This window comes from Danio aesculapii, chromosome 24, assembly GCF_903798145.1.
Source record: "Danio aesculapii chromosome 24, fDanAes4.1, whole genome shotgun sequence".
Classification (NCBI taxonomy): Eukaryota; Metazoa; Chordata; class Actinopteri; order Cypriniformes; family Danionidae; genus Danio; species Danio aesculapii.
Genome location: NC_079458.1, coordinates 18,916,821 through 18,942,009, shown reverse-complemented (window position 1 = coordinate 18,942,009; position 25,189 = coordinate 18,916,821). Strand labels below are relative to the sequence as shown.

Sequence of the window (25,189 nt, the reverse complement as noted above, 5' to 3'; positions counted from 1 at the left end):
ATGATGACGATTATTTTTATTATTATTATTACTATTAAGCAGGATATTGTTTATTTATTTTTTTTTTTTGTTTTGTTTTGAAAAGTCTACTTTTACAATTTGACACATGCAAACCACTGCAGAAATGTGTTGTTTTTTTGTTTTTGTTTTTTTGCAGAAACTAACAAGCCCATGTCATATACAGTACAGATACTTAATAAATAACCTACTATAAATTTAAATGATTAACGTATGATATATATATTTTTTTGTTATTACAAGTTTTGGAGACTTAACATAAATTCTGCTTTTAAATAATAGGTCACCTATAGCTTTCATCATGAACCACGGCTGTGTTCAAAATGACATCAATGTTTTCAAAGTACACTACGAAGGGAGCGCAATTGTAAACATGAAGATCGCAAAAACTGAACTTTAAAAATGCTTTGAAAGCAAACTACACCTAAGAGTGATGACTTTAATACTTTTTTTTTATCGTTCCAAGTTTAAATGTTAAAATGTTCTAAAGGAATAGGGCATAGAGGGGATAACTGGGAATAGAATACAGCCATGAACTATGTTTCTAACTACAGCTCTAGGGGTGTAGTTACAAGCATAGAAGTTTGCGATGCAGTTTGTGAATGTTCGTTGAAACGATGGATTTCGAAATGCCAATTCAATGAACCATGTTTGTAATGACACAACTTGCGACCATAACGATGGTTTTTAGGAAAACACTGCAGATCGCTTTATGCAAATACCCCAGCTCAGACAGTAGCCGATTGTGGACTTAATTTATTGACTGATGCTGATGATGATCACGTCAACCCAAATTTTAAAAATGCCCTTTTCAAGTGTTGACACTGAAGCCTGTGTGAATCATGTGTAAGATGATTAGATTTTCACAGACATCACAAATTTAGCCTTGGTTTAGCCAAACCATCAATGTTTAGACGTCTGTTAGACAAAAAACTGTTGAATTGTAGAAGCACATTTTAAGGGTAGATAACGTACAAATGTGTCCCTTTAAACGACAAGATGTGGTTTCCACAAAGTACAACGTTGTACAGTACATTTCTGATGCACAAAGAAAAAAGAGACCTCATGGGGAAAAAAAATAGGTTTCAGGTATACTCATAGATATCCATCCCGAAGCAGCTAATGTGAAACAGATTTCAGCTGGGTTTCATTATAAAAGACACAAATTTAGTCTTAAGAGGGCTTACGTCTCATGAAGTCACAGATGCACTAAAAACAACAAAAAGCAGAGCAGAGCATAGTTTTAATAGTCATTTCATAATTAGCAATCATAACATCGAACATTAGATGCTTTTAGAGACCGTCTTTAGGTCAAGCTCTGTTGTTTTCTTTAAGAACACGGCTATGAAGCGAATTAAATTAGATTGAATAAATGATGAACTGAAAGTAGGTCAAGGGCTCTTCAGTAAACAAAACTGTAAGTGAGTTATGAAGTAGGCGACCGGTCTTGTAAAACCCTTCATTCTCTAGTTTTTATATCTATAGGTCCATCTTTCCAAATATGTTTTTAAAAAAAGGCCTCTGAGTAAATCAGATAATGCTGATGTTACATGTGTGTGTTTGTGTAAGAAAAAAAAGATGGATTCTTGGTTAAAAGATAGTTCACCCAAAAACGAAAAAGTGCTTCTTGCTGAAAAAAAAATTAGCTTATCCTTAGGTCACAGGTGAATATTTTTTTATGGCTGAAACTGTGGTCCTTGGTGATTCATAAAATGCAAGTCAACAGCAACCAGCAGTCTTAGATTAAAAAATAAAGCATATACAGGCAAAATTATTACCTGTAGCTCCTAATGTTATCCCTAAGTTATATGAAGTGAAATGATCGGAAAATGAGCATTATTTACAACACGGTTGGGTTTAGGGGTGGGGTTAGGTGCCACGCCTCCTTTTTTAAATCGTACAATTTCGTACGACTGAACTTGTACGAATTCATACGAATTAGCCACTAAACTGACAAAACGTAAAATACTTACATTTTCTTGTGAGATCAGGCTGGGGAAACCTGATTTACATATGCAAAATACAATGCCATCATTTCAAAAACAAGATCATTCAAACTTGGTAGACTTCAGCCATGTAATGCCATGTTTGTTGTATGTAATGCAGAGCTTCTCAACAATTTGTAACAGGCTAAACCCTCAGGATCTAAAATATTTACAGTATCTCAATTATCTTTATTATGCCAACAATTTAACTCCATGCTTGCATGTTCATGGTTTTCTAATAGTGGTCGCATGATATTCAGTCATTGTTGAAGTGATTTATTTTGAATAAATCATCATTTTGATTTTCCGTTATCGTACATTCCCATGGTTGAATTGTCTTTTCATCAACACAAAACAACCCCCAGTGAGTCATTTACAAAAAGATGTTATATAATGTTTAATCCACATCCTTTTTATAATAACAAAGATTGCAATGCATTTAAAATACTCAAATCTGTATGAGAAACAAGTTCGCTAAACAGTAATTTAAATGTAATCAAAAAATAATCTAATAAAGCTTACGCTCAGTCAACTGGACTATTTGAATGTTGATTAACGGTAAAGTCACACTTTATTTCGATGGTTACATTGCATCTACATGCCAACTCATTCTCATTAGATTATAAGTAGACTGTTAGTTTGGGGTTAGGGTTAACATTAGTGTAAGTTGACATGTACTTGCAAAGTTACTTATAGTCAGTTAAATGTCTGTTGAAGGAGCAGTATCAACAGATATTAAGCAGAGAGTCTACCAATACTCGAATGGACCATCAAAATAAAGTGTTACCAAAGGTAATAATGCTCTAAATAACATTCCGTTTCTTGGACAAACAGATTGTTTATGGTTTTAGACCTCAGTGTATAATCAAAACCCACAGGCCAATTTTGTTTTCCCTAAATATGTTTTTCTTACTGTTAAAGTGCCATTGACTTGCATTCATTCATTTCAGCTAAATACATCTTTAATGTTCTACAGAAAAAAAGACAGACCCGTATATCTTAAATGACCAGAGAGTGAGTAAATTAAAATCTAATTAAGTACTTGATGTATTTAAAGAGGTATTGTCTCAGATAGAGATAGTGTCTCAGTAGAGAAATCTCTACATATTAGACCAAAAAAAGTTCAGTGATCCATAAAACTTCTCTTCTCTGATTTGCTCACTATTTCTGCTTTCTGATTGAAGGGAATGTAATCCTAATGAAATGACCCTTTAAAGTGAGCACATGCCCTCACCTGATAAGTTATTCCTGACTCGCTTTTAAGCTGCTGTCAAACAATTTCCCTCGAAACTGTGCTTTGTTTTTTTTGTTTTTTTGGAGGAGGGGCTTTGAGTGAATCCCACCGGAGGAAGAACGAGTGTGCTGACACTGTACTGGGAAACATCATGCCGCTGACAGAGCTTTAATTGAAATGACAGATTATTTTAATGTGTAGGAAAGTCATTAAAACTCTGCACAGCATAGCAGCATCCATTATCCTGGCTGAAAATAGCTCAGCTTCTCAAACAGCTCGGTAAATATGTTAAAGCTGTAAAATAAGACTGGATCAGGCTGCTTTGTCAGTCACCCTTGCGTATCTGGGTAAATCAGCATAGAAGGAAGATACTGAGAAATGCCCACATCAAGAAGTCCAAGCGAAAAATCAGCAGTTGATTGAAATGATGGTGACAAGAGTTTTAGTGAAAATAAGCTTGAAAATATGGTCCTTTCAAATGACCAATTGAGTTATGTAAAGACAATAATAATCTACAGACAAATGCTCTATCTATCTATCTATCTATCTATCTATCTATCTATCTATCTATCTATCTATCTATCTATCTATCTATCTATCTATCTATCTATCTATCTATCTATCTATCTATCTATCTATCTATCTATCTATCTATCTATCTATCTATCTATCTATCTATCCATCTATCCATCCAAACAATTTCTACGAAACAAACCACTGTTGTTGAATAATTTGCATAATTAAACTAATAATCTATTTAATTAACAAAAAAATTACTACATATTACATACTGTCATCATGACAGTGAAAATATATTACAGGTTTTTCTCAGTCACTATGGTGCATTTCTATTTACATTTGCACAACAGTTAATGCATTTCTCAAAACAATTAGTACAAACTGCAAAACCTAGTTGATAACCTGCAAAAGTGTCACTTGCTCAAAATGGATAGCTCATTCCTCAAAAGCAAGTCTTCATGTCAATGAAAGTGTCAGTGTCATCAAGATGAAAAGTCCTGACACCATTGTTAATGAACAAGATAGTCAAATGGCTTCGTCATGTTTTCATTATGACAGTTTACTCTGTACAGTTTTTTTTCGAATGCAAAATGTTAGATTTTGGTGACACTTCCTGAAAATGCTGGAGATAGCGCTATATACTATTTGCACAGCCATTTGAAAACTACAGTAAAGTTAGACATCACTGCATTTAGTGAGGTATCTACGCCCTTGACTAATGCACTAACGTTAACTAATGCAAACTTATTGTAAAGTGTTACTAAAAAATATGTATGCATACAAAAAAGTACACAAGATGACAACATATGCTCATTCTGAAAACTTAGCCCTATTTACATTTCTGGAGATCGCAAATTATGTAGCCAGAAGTACGTATGGCTGCATTTCGTCTTTAAAATGAACGCTACAGGATGGTATGACCATGTTCCTTTTTGTGCTTATCAGCTGACCTCTTACCTTCGTATGGACGGCTTTCCCGCTGTTACCAGTTTGTCCAATAGCTCACCATGAATGTCAGCAGACTTGAGATGTGGAGAGGTGGTGAGCACGACGGTGGGGTTCGAGTTCCAGAAAGCAGTTAAGACAAAAACAGAAGCCAAAAAATAAAATAAACAAGTAAATAAAGAATGTGTTAAAATATGAAAACCTTTTTCTGGAAAAAATTTAAATCTTTTTCTGGATTAGGGAAGTGGTTAATCGGGTGAATTGGTGCTTTTGAAAACACTATTGGTTGGGTTTAGGGAAGGAAGAGGGTGGGTCAGTTGATTGGTCAGTCAGTCAGTTATTCAGTCAGTCGACAGCGGCCTCTGGTGGATTTACATGAGAACAGCAGGTGCGGATGGCACTTGCGAGAGAAATTTGAGATCTGAAAAAGTGTAAATAGCGGCCTCTGATGGATTCGCGAAAACCAAAACTGCAAAAAAAAAAGTACCTCCTGGGACGTATTTGGCTCTTTAGAAATGTATATATACTACATTTTCTGAATGAGCCTGGGTTGCAAGATGATGTCCAAATAATGCATCTAGAAATTTCTAAAAACGTGAGCTGACAATTGATTTCCTTTAATACGACACTAATTATAGCACACATGAGTAAATCAACATTTTTTAAGTGCAATCGGATGCTGCTAGACAAGCAGCACCATAAAGCAGTTTGCGTTTCCAACCTGAGGACAAATGAACAGTAGATTAGAATTCAGCAGAAGCCCTAAACGCCAAGGCTCATTTAAATGATCTACTGGGAAACATTAAGCGTGATGACTGCACTAACAATTGATCTAAACGAGCGCGGAAATGCGTTTGATTTATTTCAGTTGTTACCTGTTACCGGCGCTGGGGCTCTAATTTTTGTTTAGTTGTTCCACAGGCTTCATACTGAGAGGTATGTATTTCTCAGGCATGTTGATTTGTCTTTTATTACCAGGCCCAGGCACGTTACGTCGCATGAAAAGAGGCGACATGCTCAGAATTGACCCACAAAAACCAACATCTCACCAACCATCCTTCCACCCTAGACATCTAGGGCTGATTTTTGATGGCCGAATTGCTTTCCCGACAGCATCTCAATCTCTCTCTTAATTTAGGATTCCTTAAACAATCCGGCGGTGCAGGTCGGTGAATTATAGACATGCGGCGGCTGCGGCTGCATTTTGATCAACTGATAGGAAATTCCATTTTCTACTGCGCAGTGTCTCTAAGCTCTCAACGCGGCTGCTTAAGACTATAAGCACCAGTGAGGGACTCACAATTTGGAGCTTATTTTCCTCGACTCCCATTGTCATTCAGCAGAGGTAAATATTTAAAGAGGGTATTGAGCTGAGCACGGCGTACTCTGGGACATGGCAGCAATGTATATGGAGGAGAGCCTTTTATTAAGAGCAATGGCAGTCATATTAAAGTAAAGAATGTCTGACATGGGCAGGAAATTGCCAGTATATGACACAATTCCTCAATATACGGCAGTCAGCTGTACTGTAATTTTCCAGGACAGATGACAGAGGCAGAAAAATCCATCTAAAACAGCTGATTATAGTCTGCCAGCACATTCGGCTTGATAATTATGCCGAGGATTCTGTCAGGGCTTGGGATATTTTCATTCTGATTTCTGAATTTGCGAATGTTTGACGGGGAACTCGTGTTGTATAATCAAGAGAACGTGTGCTATTTAAGGCAGCCGTTTTCACCTTTAAGAGCTTTTGCTATTCAACCTCCATTGGTAGGTCTATTTACCTGTCTGCAACATGTAATCAAACAGGAGCTGACATTAGCGACGGCCTTAATGTAGGTTAAAAGCTGATCTGGCTACCGAGCCACATGTTAGTCTTTACTTCAAATGGTGGTCGATGCACTCGCCTTGTTTATATAGTGTTCTCAAAGCGACGGTCCAATAAAAACAAACTGTATCCTGTAAGCACACCCAGGTTTTAGTGCTATTGGCATTATTCTTATCTTGGTCCAATCATTTCTGCTATAAGCTAGCATATATATATTTTCCTATTCATCTCTTCCTCTCCCTGCTGTTTTCTTCCTTTGGCTTTGACAGCAGCTATTTTACATGCTTTAAAATCTGTTTTATTTCGAATAGTTTATTTTCTGACAATGATTTCCATTGGCACATAACTGGCATAGAATTTCTACAATGATCAGTTGAAACAATCTCAGTGTCACAATTATTTATGTAAATAGTGGCTAATTTGTATGAGTTTGTGCAATCTTATTTTTGATTTTCATATTCTTTGATTCATTGATATTCCTCATTATATTCATTGATTCCTCAGTGGCAATTTTATTTGTGGTCAAAACAAGTAAACCCATTATAACTTGGAACCGTTAAGTGGACAGCTTAAATATTATTATTATGATAAAAATTTAAGGCCTTTTATTTACAATTTTTTTTTAAAGTACAGTCAACTAATCACTTTAAAAGAAATGGTTTTACTCACTTTACAGTAGTTTTTCCTTTTTACAGTGTAAATCAAAAGAACTACAATAAAAAAGCTACAATATTATTTGAGTCAAAGTACAAAAGTAGTTGATTTTAATGAACTTAAGTGATAAAAGTAAAAGTTCTTTCTAATAAATGTCTATTTAAATACCAAAACATGTCATAGTTTGATATCCACACTGATAATTCATGATAATTCACATGAACATGTGCAAAATACATTCATACATGGAAACCCTTTCAGAACAGTTTGCAATATCAGTGAATCATTTACTGTAAACTCACTCTGAACAAATTGTTTGAATCAGTGAATCATTTCAGAAGGGTTCAGAAGGACCCTACAAAGACACAAGGGCTTAGTAATTCTATATGGAATCCAGTGTTTCTATGAAAGAATTACATTAATCAGTGAAATATTCACTGGAGACTCATACTAAATGGATCACTTGAATCAGTAAATCATCTAACAGAGACTCACTATGAACAGATTATCCAAATTAGTGAGTTTTTGACTAATTCACAAATTAATTGTTCAATGAAAGTTGTGAATTGATTGAACAAGTTAACTGATAAAATTCAGACAATTTCTCCCCCTTCAAGATATTTTTACTCAGCTTTATTCAAAAAATGAATGATGTAAAAAGTACAATATTTGGTTTTGGAATGTAGTAAAATAAAATTAAAAGTCTCCTAAAGTAAAATACTCTGTTAAAGTACAGATACTTATAACAAGTACAATAGTGGAGTACTATACTTAGTCAATCTACAGAGAAGATTATTTAATTACATTAAAATCTATGGTTAAAAGTAAATACTGAAAGTTCCTAGAGAGATAGCGGGAATATTTAATCATACTGTAAGTCTGAAAAATGTGTTACCATATAACATTGAATGTGTTTGATAAAAGCGACCAAAGAAATGCCTCAGTTTACTGCAAAAGACTTGCAAGATGGCCAGATGAAAGGACTTTCCACCTTGCTGAACAGCATGAAGAACATTAAAGGCTGAATTGAATGCTATAATTCATTTGGAAAGACCTGTGCAGTTCTGAAAGTATCTGATGTGATGTGATCTGTAAGTGGTGTGACCAAAATGAGGCTTGATATATGAAAGTATGTTTTGCTACTGCATGGAGTGGAAACTTGACTGTATGAAGGACATCATGGATTCTTTGAAGTATCAGGCCATTTTGGGAAAGATAGTGTGATGCCTGTGAAGCATATACTTGATGATCATTAAACTTTCTAGCTGGACAATTATCCCCCAAAAATACATACAAATCCACTGTTTAGTTTCTTTATTTAAACATATTTTTTTAAATATTTTGTGGGATTTAAAAAAAACACTGGCAACATGAATACCAAAGATTATCAATATTCTGACATTTTTTCAAGCTAGAAATGTACCAGGAGTGTAGTGGAGAGGTGAGTTGTTGTGAGTACATTGTAAGTACATTTAATTGAGGTCAAACAAAATACGTGATTCTCTACAAAAGTATAGGTTATGAGGTTAGAATCATTCAAATGTGTTTATAAACATTTTACAATATTATACGGATCCCTTGGTTAGACATTTTTAACAAAATGTCTTAAAGTTCAAGGACGTTGAATGATTTTGATTGCAACTGTATATTTAAAAGGTTTTTTTTATTATTATACAATTTCTATATCTATATAATTGAACAAATTCACCAAATCCATAAGAACTAAGACTAGTTAGTTATTAGAAAAACTGGTTAACCGATGTTGATTGGTTTATTGTTTGGTTGATTGGTTGGTTGATTTGTTGGTTGATTGGTTGGTTTGTTGATTGGTTGGTTGGTTTGATTGGTTGATTGGTTAATTGGTTGGTTAATTTATTGGTTGGTTGGTTAGTTGGTTGATTGATTGGTTGGTTGGTTGGTTGGTTGGTTGGTTGGTGGGTTAATTGGTTGGTTGATTGGTTGTTTAGTTTGTTGTGTGGTTTGTTGATTGATTGAATCTTCAAACAAAATTTACTTATGAAGAACTAACTGAAAACACATGATAATGTAATAATGATAATAATACATTTTCAGTAAAAAAACAGTTGTTAATATAAGGAAAGGCATATGTATTATATTTATTTTGTTTGTAATGAATAAAAAGTAGGGGGCAGCACGGTGGCGCAGTGGGTAGCAAAAAGCCTCACAGCAAGAAGTTTGCTGGTTCGAGCCCTGGCTGGGTCAGTTGGCATGTCTGTGTGGAGTTTGCAAATTCTCCTCGTGTTCACGTGGGTTTCCTCAGGGTGCTCCAGTTTCCCACACAAGTCCAAACAAAAGCTGTACAGGAGAATTGAATAAGCTAAATTGGCCGTAGTGTATATGAGTGGGCGCAAGAGAGTGTGGGTGTTTCCCAGTGTTGGGTTTGTTGGTGAAAGGGCATTTGCTGCGTAAAAACATGTGCTGGATAAGTTGGTGGTTAATTTCCAGTGTGGCAAAACCTAATTAATAAAGGGACTAAGCTGAAAAGAAAATGAATGAATGAATGAATGAATGAATGAATGAATGAATGAATGAATGAATGAATGATTTTTTTTGGCCAATTAAATTGTACTGTTTTTTCAGGTCGAACGACGTTGAAAGCATTGTTTCATGCACTGTACCTAAAAACTTTACAGGCTCTTTTTATTCCTTAAGGATTCTGTGCCATTATGTGGTTCATCTAATACACACAATCCTCTTTAATTAAATGTAATTTAAAATGTTTCCACATTAAGAATTCATTTCAGTAGAGTCTTATTCTGATAAAGAATACATAATTGAAATATTACAGTTTTTAAAATACAAATTAATGGCCCGCGTGTTCACCAGATTCCCAGTGTCTTCTTACACCATTTGAGATAAAAAAAAGTGGCAGGAAATAATGTATTTAATTAATATTCAAGCTGAGATAAACACATCCATGAGCCCTGAGAGCTGTAATGATCATTTCAGTTCATCGTCTGAAGCAAAATGGGATATAATTACAAACACTCAAGATCCACTCTCATTCCCATAATGCAACGCACTTAATACACTTTCGTCACAGTTTCAGACGACGGCTGCTCAACTTATCTTAATGTAAACGATTGCAAATGATTTACATCTGTAGAACACTAAATGCACAAACATACTTTTTTGTTTCATGAATAAACAATGTGGATTTGAACAGTGAACTATTACAGTGAATAGCTGTAATATGTCAGAGAGAGGTTGAGGCTGTGATTGAGAAGGATTTTAATAGTGACTATTATCCATCTGCGCGTGCAATAATATGAGAGCTGTCATACCTTTTATCAAGATACTCTGGTGAACAAACAACATTTCTCATATTTAATCTATTTACAGTAATGGACTTTTTATCAGGGTGGTTAATGTTTACCATTTCTTACGACCAAATCAATCTGTAGGGTAATAAAGTAAATGAAATGCGTTTAATCCGAGATATGGAATGTGTTTAATTCAAATGCAAAACTAGATAAATAAGTAAATAACAGTAGCTGTCCGTAGACACTGAGTTCAGGCAGAGCTCTTTGTGTTTGAGGTTTTCTTTGTGTTTTTATGCCAATAGAGGGCAGCAGATGAGAGAGAGTGATGACAGACAATGACAGCCAGAGAATCGTGTGTTTCTCACATTTGAGTTTTGACTGTTACTGTAAGATAATACATCCCAACATGCAAATCCCCCTGTGTTATGCGGCAATAAAAATGTCAGATTAGGATATTTTGTAGCATATTGAGGATTCACCCACACATCTGTATACCTGTGCTGGTGTTTATCTGATGTTGAGATATTAACAGAATGAGTAAATCATGTGCATGTAACTAATACAAATTACCATAATTAATTAAACCAAGCCTCCAAATAAAGATAATTCAGATTAAACAAACAAAAAACATATTTGATTTGATCAAAACAAAATGCAAACATTAAAAACCATAATGAGTTTATTATTTAATTGATTAAATATGCTGTTAGTTGATCTTAATGAACTCTATGACAGATTGATGAATTGAAAAATGCATACATGCATGCATATATACATTTGTTCTATATAATATATATGTAATATTTGTGACATTATAATTATATATTATATGATTATTAAAAAATATTATATATTATATATATACATAATATCTACTATTTTATTGATATAATAATAATTAAACATGAAATTTATATATATATATATATATATATATATATATATATATATATATATATATATATATATATATATATATATGAATAATATTCTAACTAAAATTTATTCTATCTATCTATCTATCTATCTATCTATCTATCTATCTATCTATCTATCTATCTATCTATCTATCTATCTAAATTTAGAATTCCAGAATATGTAGAATATACACAATTGTTGATTTATTTATTACACTGATATCACACTAGAAGCAATATATTTCGGCACAAACATACAGTATAATAAACCTCCACAGTAAAACCGAACAGCAGACCCTCTTAGTGAACAGAAAACTCAGAGGGTGTAACATTATCAAACACAATTCGGCTTTCTTTGATCAAATTCCAAAATGGACGCCTCTTCCCCTGCACCCCGAACGCGCTGTGATGGAAGCCATTTGTTAAAATGAAGTGAAACGTCCAAATCGAGATAATGACACGAGACAGACGGGCAGCGAGGAAGCCGTCGGAGGACATTACAGATTCAACCCCCACCCACTGATGTGCACTTCCTAGAAAAATGATAAAAACAAACAGGAAATTACTTGGTGCGAGTATTTTGACTGAAGAACGCACTCGTGTACGCAGGTGCTGTCTGTACAATCACAAAGTGATGCTTGCACTCCATTTTCGAGAGAAACTAACCAGTTGTCACTCTGGTCTGAAATCCGGCCATCCATCAGAAATCCCAAAGTATAGCTGCAAGTCTTTTTCCACCCCACTTACATAATTTACATAATTTCATGCATATTTTATACCAATGCATTACATCTTTTAGTACTGGTCACATTTCATTTGAGGCCTTTGTAATAATGTAGAATTTGTTTTAATGAATTATTCCGTTGCTACACAACCAGAGAGGCATTTCAGCGAGTGTGTGTTAAGCAAATGCTACATCTAAGAATTAAAAAAGTGAGCATGCACATGATGTTCTTTATTAAAAATTCAATATTACACGCATGTGTTGCCATTATCGTAATTACTATTTCATAAAGTGCCGTAATTAAGTCTTACAGGCAGACGGACTGTGAGGATATGCTTTACCCTCTGCCCTGCCAGCTCTACCTGCCTACCTGCCCTACTTTAGGTGCTGAAAGCTGACCTGCGCTGCCGCACACACACATACACCATGAATAAAAGCACCACCCTGCTTATATTAGAACAGCTTGCACTAATCCCCAATGGAAAATGATTCCTACCGAGCCAATTAAAATTAGCAGAAACACTGGGTGCATCCTCTAGAAATCTGACAGTTTCACTGGGTTTGGAGGAGAAAAAAAAAGAAGGTGAAGAAAAAAGGAAAGCAAAATACTAGAAAATGATGTTAAAAGTCATATAGAAGCCTGAGGCTAACAAACTTTTCATTGTCCCCCTCCCTTCTTTTAGCACATCGCATCTCTTTTCCAAGACTTTGCCCATCTTAATAGCTAACAATATTTTCTGGCATGCTTGTGTTAGGATTCAACAATGAGTATTTGAAAATGCTTTAAGATTATTTTAGTCAAAATGGCTTCGAATTATTGAATGCAGTCATTTGCGATAGGTTTTTCACTTCTGACCTATAGGTGGTGCTGTTATGAATTAATCACTGTGATATGACAAAGACGCACATTACATTTGGGGTCAATATGTCAAAGCTATGTAGAGATACAAATGCAGCTTGGCATTATGCTATCAGCTTAATTGATGCACTAAATGAAAAAACATATCATAGATCAACACCAAAATCTCTCTCTGTTTTCTTTGCCGTATAGCCAAACAATGATCAAATTTGGTGAAAATCAAATCAATGGCCCTGGAGGAGTTTAAAAAAAGAAACACTAAGACTATCAAAAATGCAGACATGAAGTTCAGCAAATGATAGCATAATTAGTATCAATGTTTTTGGCTTGATCCAAACAATTTATTAAGATCAGGACAAGTTCATCAAAAACTATCAGCATTTCTAAAAATTTCACTAAATTTTTTTGGTCCACAAGTCTAAACTTCTTAAGAGCCTTATGGTTACCAAAGGTACATGCCACCCCAGCAGACACACAATATCATATGATGTTAATATTAGGTTAGATTTACAGTAGGTCATCAGCATCTAAGGACAATGATATTTTGTCGTCCAATAACGATGTGAAATGATGTTGATTTATTTGTTGATTTTAGGTTGTGTTGGAGAGTGACCAAAATCTAACATTGAGCCAACATCTTAAACCAACATAATACTGACGTCAAATACTGACATTTACTCATCAGGTATGGCAACCAAAATCCAACATCTGTTAGACGTCATATAACGTCCACACTATGTCAAGCTGTAACATCATTAGATGTTGATATTTTGTTTTTAGGTTGCATTGGAAAGTGACCAAGATGCAACATCTATCCTATGTTGGACATCGACATGGGTCTGACGTTACCCAATTTTTGTTTCCAAACAAAATGCAACACCCTACGTCGTTGGGGTGCAATGTCAATCTGATGTCATGTTGACGTCCTGTGCCTGCTGGGACATTTCTAGCAATATACACTCATACAATTTAGCATTTTATGACAGGATAGAACTGTTTATCATTTGGGTATTTTGATCCAAACCTAGTGTTTGCCAAATAGTTCAGATACTATAAACCACATATCTTCTGACTCCTGACCACTAAGAGTTACTGTTCTGAAATGGTGTACTGTGACCTAAGGTTATTGTCATAACATAAGTTAGGAATGACAATTCTCAAGCATTGGAAAGATGAACATATAATTTGGCAAGTTCTTTACCAAATAAGTTTGTTAAATATTGAATCCCATAATGTTTTTGTTAGCCTAGTTTAAAGATGATATGGTTTGATTTTCATGATAATTAGGTGTACGAGGAGTTCAAAAATCAAAATGAGCTATGAAATTAAAATTTATATTACCCATATAGATGATTTTTTGATGCCTTTACTTTGATATTGTATCTTCATAAACGTAACTTAAAATAGTAAGCAAATCACTTGCATTCATTGCGCTATCTTACTATCTTACTTACTCCCAGGACTGTTTATATCGAAGTTGATATTTAGCCACACCATACTGGTGTTTCGTACCATCTCATATTTTTGAGGTGGGTTGTTAGCCCAATGCTCAACACCCAACCTGGAGGACCAGGACATACACACATACACTATGGACAATTTAGATTACCCAATTCACCTATAGCACATGTCTTTAGACTGTGGGGGAAACCGGAGCACCCGAAGGTAACCCACGCGAACACAGGGAGAACATGCAAACTCCACACAGAAATGCCAACTGACCCAGCCAAGACTCAAACTACTAACCTTCTTGCTTCTTGCTACCCACTGCGCCACTGTGCCGCCCTCATTATGCTATCTAAGTGTATTAATTTACTTTTCTAAATTTTATTTGATTCCAAAACCAAAGTGACATATCTTGTCTTCTACCTACATATACTGTATACATATATGTAAAAGTAAATTCTAGAAAATAATTCGCATTAGAAGTACGTTGCATTTTATAACATTTCTTCCATGTGTTTTCAGCAAAATGTAGTGTGTTTTATTTTATTGCTAACTGCTGATCTTCAAAGTAATTTATTTTCAAATAATAACAATAGATCATTATAAATGTCCTCCAACATTTGATTTCATGCTGACCTATGGCAATTTTCTGCAAATAATTGTTCTAAATAATAATATTCTTATTTGACATTTTGAAGGCACATTATCAGTAGTTTATAATACAAAGCACACAAAAAACTCAAAAGTGTACAAACCTCAAATCTAGACAACTTGTAATAGAAATAAATGGTTTCTTCCAGATCTGCATTTTCTGCTCAATACCGTCTATAGATATACATGACATGACAGCTCAAGGCTAACAAACTTTTTATTGCCATTTCTTCTCCTCCAGGACTTTGTGCATCTCAATAGCAAATGACTTTCCTGGCACGCTTGCGTTTGTGCGTGTGAAAGATGATGGGGGTAGGGGGTGAGCAAAGAGGGGGACAATTGCAGCATCTGTGGTCAGGCGCCCTGCCAGCACAAACCGCTAGTCCCCCATTCGACTGGCGGCACAAGTGCACCTTATTCAGAACCTACATATATATCCCCGGCTATTACGACCTGGAACCCCGCCAAGCCAAACTTCTCAAGCATGCCAGAATCTAATGCCCTTTTTGATATGTGGCGGAAAAACCACCAAGGGCTTCTGCGGGGTCCACTAAATTCTTATCATTCGCTTTTCTTCGCGCCCTGCCTTGCCTACATTCATATGGAGATGTCTATACTGCTGCTATCATGAACCTTAAACATGCAGGAAGCATACATTATCAAAAAAAAAATTGCCCGGAAATGGAGGGAGAAGATGGAGAAGTAAGTTGGCTTGATGAAATGGAAATGGACGAGGGACCCGATTGGCCCTCAGATAACTTCAGATGGAGTTCTCAGTTAGGTCCTGTCATCCCTCTTGCTCCGTCTTGTTTTGATCGAGCTGTCTAAATGAACTCATTTATTTTTTTCACCTGAATGCTCCAGTTGCCACTACGAAGGGAAGACTTGTAGTGAAGCGGGGGGGTCACAGTCAATTTGACTGCAGACTGCTCTAATAGCCTATATAGATGAACTTAAGGTGGGAAAATCTGTTTGATATTCGGTTAGACCGAGCGCGGAGGGCCTGAGTGTTAGCTATCATCTCCTGTGAGCGTCTGATAGAGAGATCGTGGAGATGAGATGGTTATCGGACTGTTTTCTCGCCTAGGAAGCAAGGGAGAGCAAGATGCTACTAGATATGGCTTTATATGGCGATGCAAGCAAACTGTGTATTAATTTGCTGAAATGCATTTACTTGAAGTACTTCCATGCAAAATAAGATCAGAAATAAGCAATGCAAATGCACATCCTGCTTACATCTCATATTAAGTTGGGTTTTAGCCAATGTGATCACAAGTGGATGGCGGTAAATACAAAAGTAAATAGCATCTAAAGGTTTTGATGTTGACATCTGCCACTTCCAGAGATAGTTGAAAAAGCATAAGATCGGATTGCTGTTGAAATGTAAATGCTTATGTGGTCTAATGTGTTCTAACAGCTGCAAAAGCCTAGCTAAATTACAGACCAGCTTAAATTTTGCCACTTTGTTCTCCACAAAATAAAGAGCTTTTGTTCTACTAGTGTAAAGCCACTACTAACATTTCTTAAAATTTTAAATGTCGAAGATGACATTATTACAAAATACTAACTATTAGCGCTGCTCAATTAAGCGATTTTAAACCAAAATCGAGATTTGAAAAGGTGCGATTTTCAAATTGCAAAAAAAATCTGCAATGATTTCGATTATTACTATGGCGAAGGAGGCGAGTGAGAGAAATTAAAACGATCCAACTAATGTTACTTAAAAAGCAGACAACTGTTACAGAACAATTTTGTATAAGAACTTGCTCGACAATGCTCAAAAAGCAATATTTATTTTCTATAAATGCTCATGTTGTTCTGTGCATGTACTTGAGTTTTGTTTGATACATTCAAAAAGAGCAAAAAGAGTGTTTTCTTTGAGCAGGTAAAATGAAAGGTATAGTTCATATACAATTGAAGTCAGAATTATTACCCCCCCCCCCCCCTTATTTCTTTTCTTTTTTAAATATTTCCCAAATTATGTTTAACAGAGCAAGGAAACTTTCACAGTATGTCTGATAATATTTTTTTCCTCTGGAGAAAGTCTTATTTATTTTATTCTGACTAGAATGACAACAGTTTAAAATTTTTTAAAAACCATTTTAAGGTCAAAATTATTAGCTAATAATTAGATAAATTTATATCTATTTACTGTATAAAATTTTGTACATAACTCAATTGAATTTAAAATTCATTCATTCATTTTCTTTTCGGTTTAATCAGGGGTCGCCACAGCCGAATGAACCGCCAACTTATCCAGCACATGTTTTACGCAGCGAATTCACCTATACCACATGTTTTTGGACTTGTGGGTGAAACCAGAGCACCGAGAGGAAATCCACGCGAACGCGGGGAGAACATGCATACTCCACACAGAAACGCCAACTGACCCAGCCGAGGCTCAAAACCAGTGACCTTCTCGCTTTGAGGCAAATATACTCTAGTTATTTTCTTAATTTCATGACAACTGACAACTTTATTAGGAAAAAAATGGTTTTAAATGAACAGTAGCATTGTCTAGTGTACTTTGTGATTATGCTTGGTCTTTCTTTGGTGCTATTAAAACCATCACATTAAACCTGCAGATCTTTAATGAAATTATTATTTTAAATCGCAAGATAAATGGCAATTAGATTTTTTTCTCCAAATCGTGCAGCCCTAATTTATATATTCCTTACTAATTCTGATATCCACTTAAATGTAAATGCTCTATTAGAAACTTATATACGGAAATAAAAAATGTTACATTACATTAAAGGTCATATGAAGTGCTTTGAAATGTGCAATTTTAATTGATGGTTCAAATAACGCGAATACAAAAATAAAATGTGAAAGCGAACCTCATTCACCCAAAACAAAATCATATTTACGCTGTCTGTATTCACCAAATAGCAACAGACATTGTGTTTACCAGATTTAATTTTGAATCTCCTAGTCTCCTGTATGCTGACTTTATCTGTATGTGGGTAATGTATTTCCCCCTCTGGGCTTGCCATAGAGAGTTGCTATACAGAGGCATCTGTGACAGAGACTGTACAGTAACCAACATAGTCCATATGTTCCAAATCAAAAAGATGGACATAAACACCAGGTAATAAACAGCCCTGGTGAGACTATTTTAAAAACTAAAATTTTACATGTATAAAGTATATAAATATATCACAAACCATGACTTAAAAGCAATAATTGGGGTAAAATTCTAAATATATTGCTTTAGATGCTTCTTAACAGTGCCATAAACAGCTATTTTTAGTAACCATAACTAATATTATTGAGGTCACATTGCCCATACAATAAGCTTTGGTGTCAACTCAAATACAATCCAGATTGCTATAGAGAGTAGCATCACAGAGGCTAAAAAGTGCTTTCTGACTGTACAGTAATCAACATAGCCCATAGGTTCCAAATCAAAAAGATGGATCTACAGTAAACACCAGGTGTATACAGTACAGTACGTCAATGTATATCCCATGTTTGCTTGGACCATATGGACCAAACCACATCTTAACTCCAAGTGTAAACAGAGCCACAGATAGGTTATAAAAGTTGACGACAAACATGAATTAATATACATTTTTTTAAACTGTAAACTGCTTAAACTGGCAGTACAGAGTGGAGAAAAGTAAAGGGATTTGTGGACATGGTTAGTTTCTTTTCCTAATCTGCCTATTAGCACTAAACTGTGAAATTCACAAACCCATGACAGGGCCACTGTTACTGGCAAACTGTGGTTCGACTTCCCTAGAGAACTCTCTCTCTTTCTTTCTCTCTCTCTCTCTCTGGCTCTTTCCTGTCTTATAAATCCATTTGAACGTCCCCAGTCGCATTACAATGATAGAGCGGAGAGTATGTGCAGATATTGAGTTAATAGGTGTGAAATTTTTATTGCCCGAGCAAGGGACGCCTTTATTGGTGCAAACTTTCAAAGATGCATGTTTGATTTTAATTCTACACACTGTCATTCTGGATTGTACTGCTTGTCATTTAATGGAGGGAGGATGCCAGGGTTTATAATTGCATTTGTAAATACGTGACACTTCGTCAGCTCAACTTTGGCGAGTTTACTGCCCTAATTTGGACAGAGTTTCATCTCTTTGTGCTGATCTTTATGATAGACTTATGGAGAAGGTGTGTGAGAGAAACGGTAATAGAGAAAGGTAAAAAAATTATAATAATTAGCTGATTATGAATATGACAACACAATCTCATGGCAATTACTACAGTATCTCAAGGCCAAGACTACAGTTAAATTTTTTTTTTGTTCTGATGACCTTCACTCATATTCATAAGAATGGAAATGCAAGCTTGTGCAAAAACCTTTTGCATTTCATTGTGTTCCAAATTTGGGATTTGTTTAAATGTACAGTAGTTTGTATTATGTGCACCTTGTTAGTAGACTGCATTTACATTTTGGATGTACTATTGTTTGTAATATGTTAAAAATATTAAGTCTTTATATCTTAAAGGTGCTTTATTCGTATGAACTATTAAATGCTGCATGAAATCCCATACATTTTTGTCTAAACTATAAATATATCAATATAATAATGAACTTTAACCACAAAACTCTGATCACACTAAATAAAAATAGTTCTTTATCTGTACTTTTATCATTTTTCAGATGCTCACTTAAAATGTGTGAACATCATTAAAAAACAGGTTTTCAATGATTTATTTTGTATCAAATCTTATATCTTGATTTAACCCTCTATTTATTCCATTCTTTTTTTGCTGATTATTATTGAAAACAAACCTAATAGTGTATATCATGTATGCAACATAAAGTAGGTATTAATATTTTCTCCAGTAAATATTATAACAAATATATAACAAGTCCAGTATATCCAGATGCATCAGAATAATGTAGCTACTAGCTAACAATGTATATATTGAATACTATACACTATACTACGCCTGGCATGGCTTTGAGCTAACTTACCTGAAAAGTCTTATTAAATGTCCAATCTGCATCATTCTGGTGGTCACTAAAACCCATCTCATCCTCACTTTCATCTGCAGGAAGAGCCAGTTCTGTCCTTTTCTTCTTTCACTTACCATAGAACATGGTGGTCCTCACTAATACACTCTGTATTTATATCTAATCAAAAGTAGTGCCATTAAAAATAGATTTTTTCCATAATGCAAATGCCATTACCAAATGAATAATCAACATTATATTACTAGCATTCATGTTGTATTGTTACAACTGAAAAGATCATAGCTAATCTTGCTAGCTAGCTAACCTATAGCAATATTGTACATTCCACTATTGCACAGTGTTGCCGTTTGGCAACACATACATTTGATCGATTTACAAATAACTAATTTGATGAAAACTGTGTCGTCATAACTTACTGGAGGTGATGTCTCCGATTTTTTCATGGCTCTGACATGAGTTGATCTTTTGTTTTAATTGACGTTTTCATTTGCATTCAGCAACTACTCACAATAAAACGCCAGTCTGTCAGAAATCGCGCCACAGAAAAACACGGCGTGTCATGTGACTTAACCAAAGCACATCATTGGCTAAACTAAGATCTTCTCTTTCCAACAACAACAACAACAAGAAAAAATTAAAATTGAATGTTGGTCTTAAAGAAACAGTGGCAGGGAAATCAATGAACATAAATATCATGTTGCCATATGGCAACACTGTGCAGTAGAGGGTTAAGGATTAAATATTAAGGTTTAAATATTTTATAACTGTATTGGAAAACAAAATATTGAGGAAGATATCATTTTTTTGCGATGCTCGCAACATTTAATGCCATGACTTTATGAATTCGTAAACCCCATTCAAAGCCTTGAATTGCAAAAGCCTGACTTTAAAAAAAGACCTTTGCAATCCCTGCAGAAACCCTAGATAAACAATAAACAGCCTTGGTGAGACTACTTTAAAACTAAAAACTTTAAATGCATACAGTAAATAAATATATCTCAAACTATGCCTTAAAAGCAATCATTGAGGTAAACTTCTAAATATATTGCTTTATATGCTTTTTAACAGTGCCATTTTTAGTACCCATAATCATAATATTATTGAGGTCAAATTGCCCATACATTAAGCTTTTGGTGTCATTTCAAATACAATCCAGATTGAACGTGGCTGAGTGATGCTGCTGTTATTGTGAGCCTGTCAGATGGTATTTTAGCATTTTGCTTAGATATGTCATCCTCCATTACGGATCAGCTTGATTCACTGCATTCGCTCACTGTTGTCAAATTCTAACACGGCACACATCAGCTTGCCATTGGGAGCTTCTGACCCCATGTGACACCTTCATTTTGTCATTCACTGCCGTTGATTTTTTATACTATATATGCTAATGACACCTCGGGTTTCACAGAAACAATGGCACCCAATGGCTTCACTATACGGCAAGGGTTAAAACTGAGGCATTATAAAGTGGCTCTGTGCTGTTTCATATCTCAAATTGGAGCTTGTGACTTGCTTAAATACTCACATATTGGCTGAGAAAAAGTCTTGGCACTCCTGAGTTCTGGCCCAAGGTCTTTTCGTGATCGTGTTCCCCTTCTGCTCTCCCACTGCTTTCTGTCTCCTTTAACTGTCCTGTCCAATAAAGACAAAATGTAAATAAGTCAAAAAGTGTTAAAGGGATTCCAAGCATCAAAATAATAAAAGTATAATATTGATCTTTTTTCCCTCCTGTACATTATAATGTGTCCTTTTGATGTGTGTTTTTGTAAGAGTAATAAGACTATCATATACTATAGTACATTTAACAGAAGACACCCATAAAATGTCATTCATTGCAAAATGAATTTATCTTAACAATTTAAGTTTAGGTACCAATAATCACTATTAACTAATGTATATTACCTGCCTATTATGAAGATATTGGCTGTTTATTTGTAATTACAGTATAAAGTACATATTCTGCACAATCTTATTCTATATCCCCTATCCTACCTAATAGCTAACTACTACTTTAATAACTATCAATAAGCAGCATGTTATGGGTTTATTTAGATGAAAGTCATAATAATGTTTTTTAATAGTGAGAATTGTACCTTAAATAAAGTATGACCAAATGTATACAGTATATCAACAATTCTCATTAGGCATATTTAGTCATTTAATGACATACTTTATTAAAAGTTTTTTTTAATCCCAACCCCCCCTCACGTCCCCACTATTATCATCAATATTATTACTTCTACTTTTGTTATCATTATTATTAGTACTGTCCTGACTTGTCCTGTTATCTCCTCATTATCATTATTACAAGTATCTCTACCGTTGACATTATTCAGGTTGCTGTAGTTGTAGTAGTAGTCATCGTAGTAGTAGTAGTAGTAGTGGTTAAAGTTGTAGTTTGGGTTTTTGAAGTAGTAGTTGAAGTAGTAGATGTCGTTGCTATAGTGGTATCAGAAGTAGTGGATGTGCACTAGTAGTAGTAGTAGTAGTAGTAGTCGTCGTTGTCGTTGTCTGTGTAGTAGTATCAGAAGCAGTAGACGTTGTTGATGTAGATGTTGTAGTAGCAGTCATTCCTGTAGTAGTATCAGTAGTAGATGTAGTAGTAGTAGTAGTATCAGTGGTAGTAGTTGTTGTAATAGGTTCAGTAGTAGTACACATTGTAGGAGTAGTAGTGGTTGTGGCTGTAGTAGCAGTAGTAATAGTTGTAGCATTAGAAACTCTCTGTAGTAGTAGTAGTAGTTGGTGTAGTATTTGGGATTTATTTTTATTATTATTATTTTTATTTTTGTAGTGGTTGTTGTTAATGATTATTACTGTTGTCCTTTCTTGCTTGTTTACTGTCATTATTACTATCAGTATATCACTAGCATTGTTGTCACTCCTTATATAAGTCACTTGCTTCATTTAGTGACTGTTATTGTTCCTTTTGTATGTACTCTGACCTGTTTACCATGTTACCTTTACATGCACACACGCGCGCACACACACACACACACACACACACACACACACACACACACACACACACACACACACACACACAAACACACGCACCTGCTGGTACTTGATTGTATTGTTGTTGTTTTTTGTATTTTTGTTATTGTTTCATTTTCTTTGTATTTGCATTATCTCAATTTGTGTACCTTTTGTATATTCAAAAAATAAATAAATTAAATTAAAAATTTATTTAAGGATTAAAGTTTAGCTCAAAATATATTTTTAATCATCCAAGACATGATATCATTTAGAATGATCGCTCATTGTGTTTTAGGTTTTTGAAACAAGAAAGTAACACTTGTATTAACTATGCTTCTGTGTATATAAAATAACCTTTATAGACACCAAAATATTTTTATTTAATATTTTATGTCAAACTTAAATTAACCGTAAATTGACCTGTAATTGGGCTGCGCAGTGGGTAGCATGTTCGCCTCACAGCAAGAAGGTCGCTGGTTCGAGCCTCGGCTGGGTCAGTTGCTGTTTCTATGAGGAGTTTGCATGTTCTCCCCATGTTTTCATGGGTTTCCTCCGGGTGCTCCGATTTCCCCCATAAGTCCAAAGACATGGTAGTCTAAATTGTCTGTAGTGTATGTGTGTGTATGGATGTTTCCCAGTGATTGGGTTGCAGCTCGAGGGGCATCCGCTGCGTAGAACATGTACTGGATGAGTTGGTGGTTCATTTCCCTGTGGCGACCCCAGGTTAATAAAGGAACTGAGGCTCGAACCAGCGATTTTTTTATGCAGTGAGACGACAGTGCTACCCTTTGCGCTACCGCGTCACCAACAAACGAATAACCATCCATAATTCAACACTATTGTGTCATTGGACTAACTGTGTTCTATGAGATGTTGGTCTGAGGATTCTTACCTTTCAAAATAAAACATGATGTACAGCAAAGAATGCGTGTGTGTCTTATTACAATGATAAGTATGTACTTCATATCTAAGAGTGTTCTGTACAACTTGTACACAAAGTTGTCAATGCATTCCTTATAAGCTTCCCATTGAAAAACAACTAGCTGCAATGGCTGCTTGAGAGTTGTAGCTTTAGACTGATGTATAGTTTGTCAAGATTACTCGTGTTCTTTTTGATGTAATCTTTTCGTAAACACTGACATGCAAAAAACAGTGGCCGAGTGTGTCCACGTCCTGATGCTGGCTAAGAGATGCCATTGGGTAGTCCTTAGTAATGAAGCGACCATCTAGCACAAGTATTGGGCGTAAAGAATGGCATGATATTGCAGCCCAAACCATCACTGATCCACCCCTATGCGTCACTCTCGCCATGCAACAGTCTGGTTGGTATGCTTCTTTGGGGCTTCTCCACACCGTTACTCCCCCGGATGTGGTTCGTCCTTCTTGGTGGTATGCTGACATTACCCTGGATAACGAAAGACTTGCTGTCTTGGTCATAGATGCGCCAGTGAGACATGCACCAACAATTTGTCCTCTTCTGAACTCTGATATGTCACCCATAGTGACTGTGCATTGCAATGCTTTAAGCAAAACTGAGCTATTACTCTGCTCTTACTGGTGGAATGTAAATCAATAAAGATTGGCCCCCAGCCTGGTCAAAGTTATTCTTGAAACTTCCAACAATACATATATATTAGGATGACACAGTGGCTCAACGGTTAGCACTGTGGCCTCTCAGCAAGAAGGTCGCTGATTCGAGTCCCGGCTGGGTCAGTTGGCATGTTTATCCCGTGTTCATGTTGGTTTCCTCCAGGTGCTCTGGTTTCCCCCACAGTCCAAAGGCATGCAGTATAGGTGAATTGAATCAAGGAAATTGGTCGTAGTGTATGTGTGTGAGTGAGTGTGTATGGATCTTTCCCAGTACTGGATTGCAGCTAGAAGGGCATCCGTTGTGTAAAACATATTATGGATAAGTTGGCGGTTCATTCCACTATGAAAACCCTTGATCAATAAAGCGACTAGGCCGAATGAATGAATATATATTGTATTGTATATAATGAATGTATATATATTTTTACAGTGATGGCAAAGCTTTATGACAGCTTTATGGCTTTCTTCTGAGTCTTGGCACATGATAATTTCTTCAAGAAACATTTATTATACTTAAATTGTCTAAAACTATTCCTTAGAAACCACAACACTGTATATTTATTCAACTTTTTTTGTTTAAAAAAAGAAAGAAAGAAACTGAAGCTAATGCATTCAGAGCA

The 25,189-nt window shown here is 35.3% G+C and overlaps 1 long non-coding RNA gene across 2 annotated transcripts in view; it reads right to left on the bottom strand.

The window, feature by feature from the left end:
- LOC130218879 (uncharacterized) overlaps positions 1-25,189 on the bottom strand; it is a 76,130-nt gene that overhangs the window by 33,946 nt on the left and 16,995 nt on the right. For both annotated transcript variants that reach the window (XR_008836005.1, XR_008836006.1), the window contains one exon: positions 21,529-21,635. This is a non-coding gene — a long non-coding RNA (uncharacterized LOC130218879). The remainder of the gene's footprint in view (positions 1-21,528; positions 21,636-25,189) is intronic.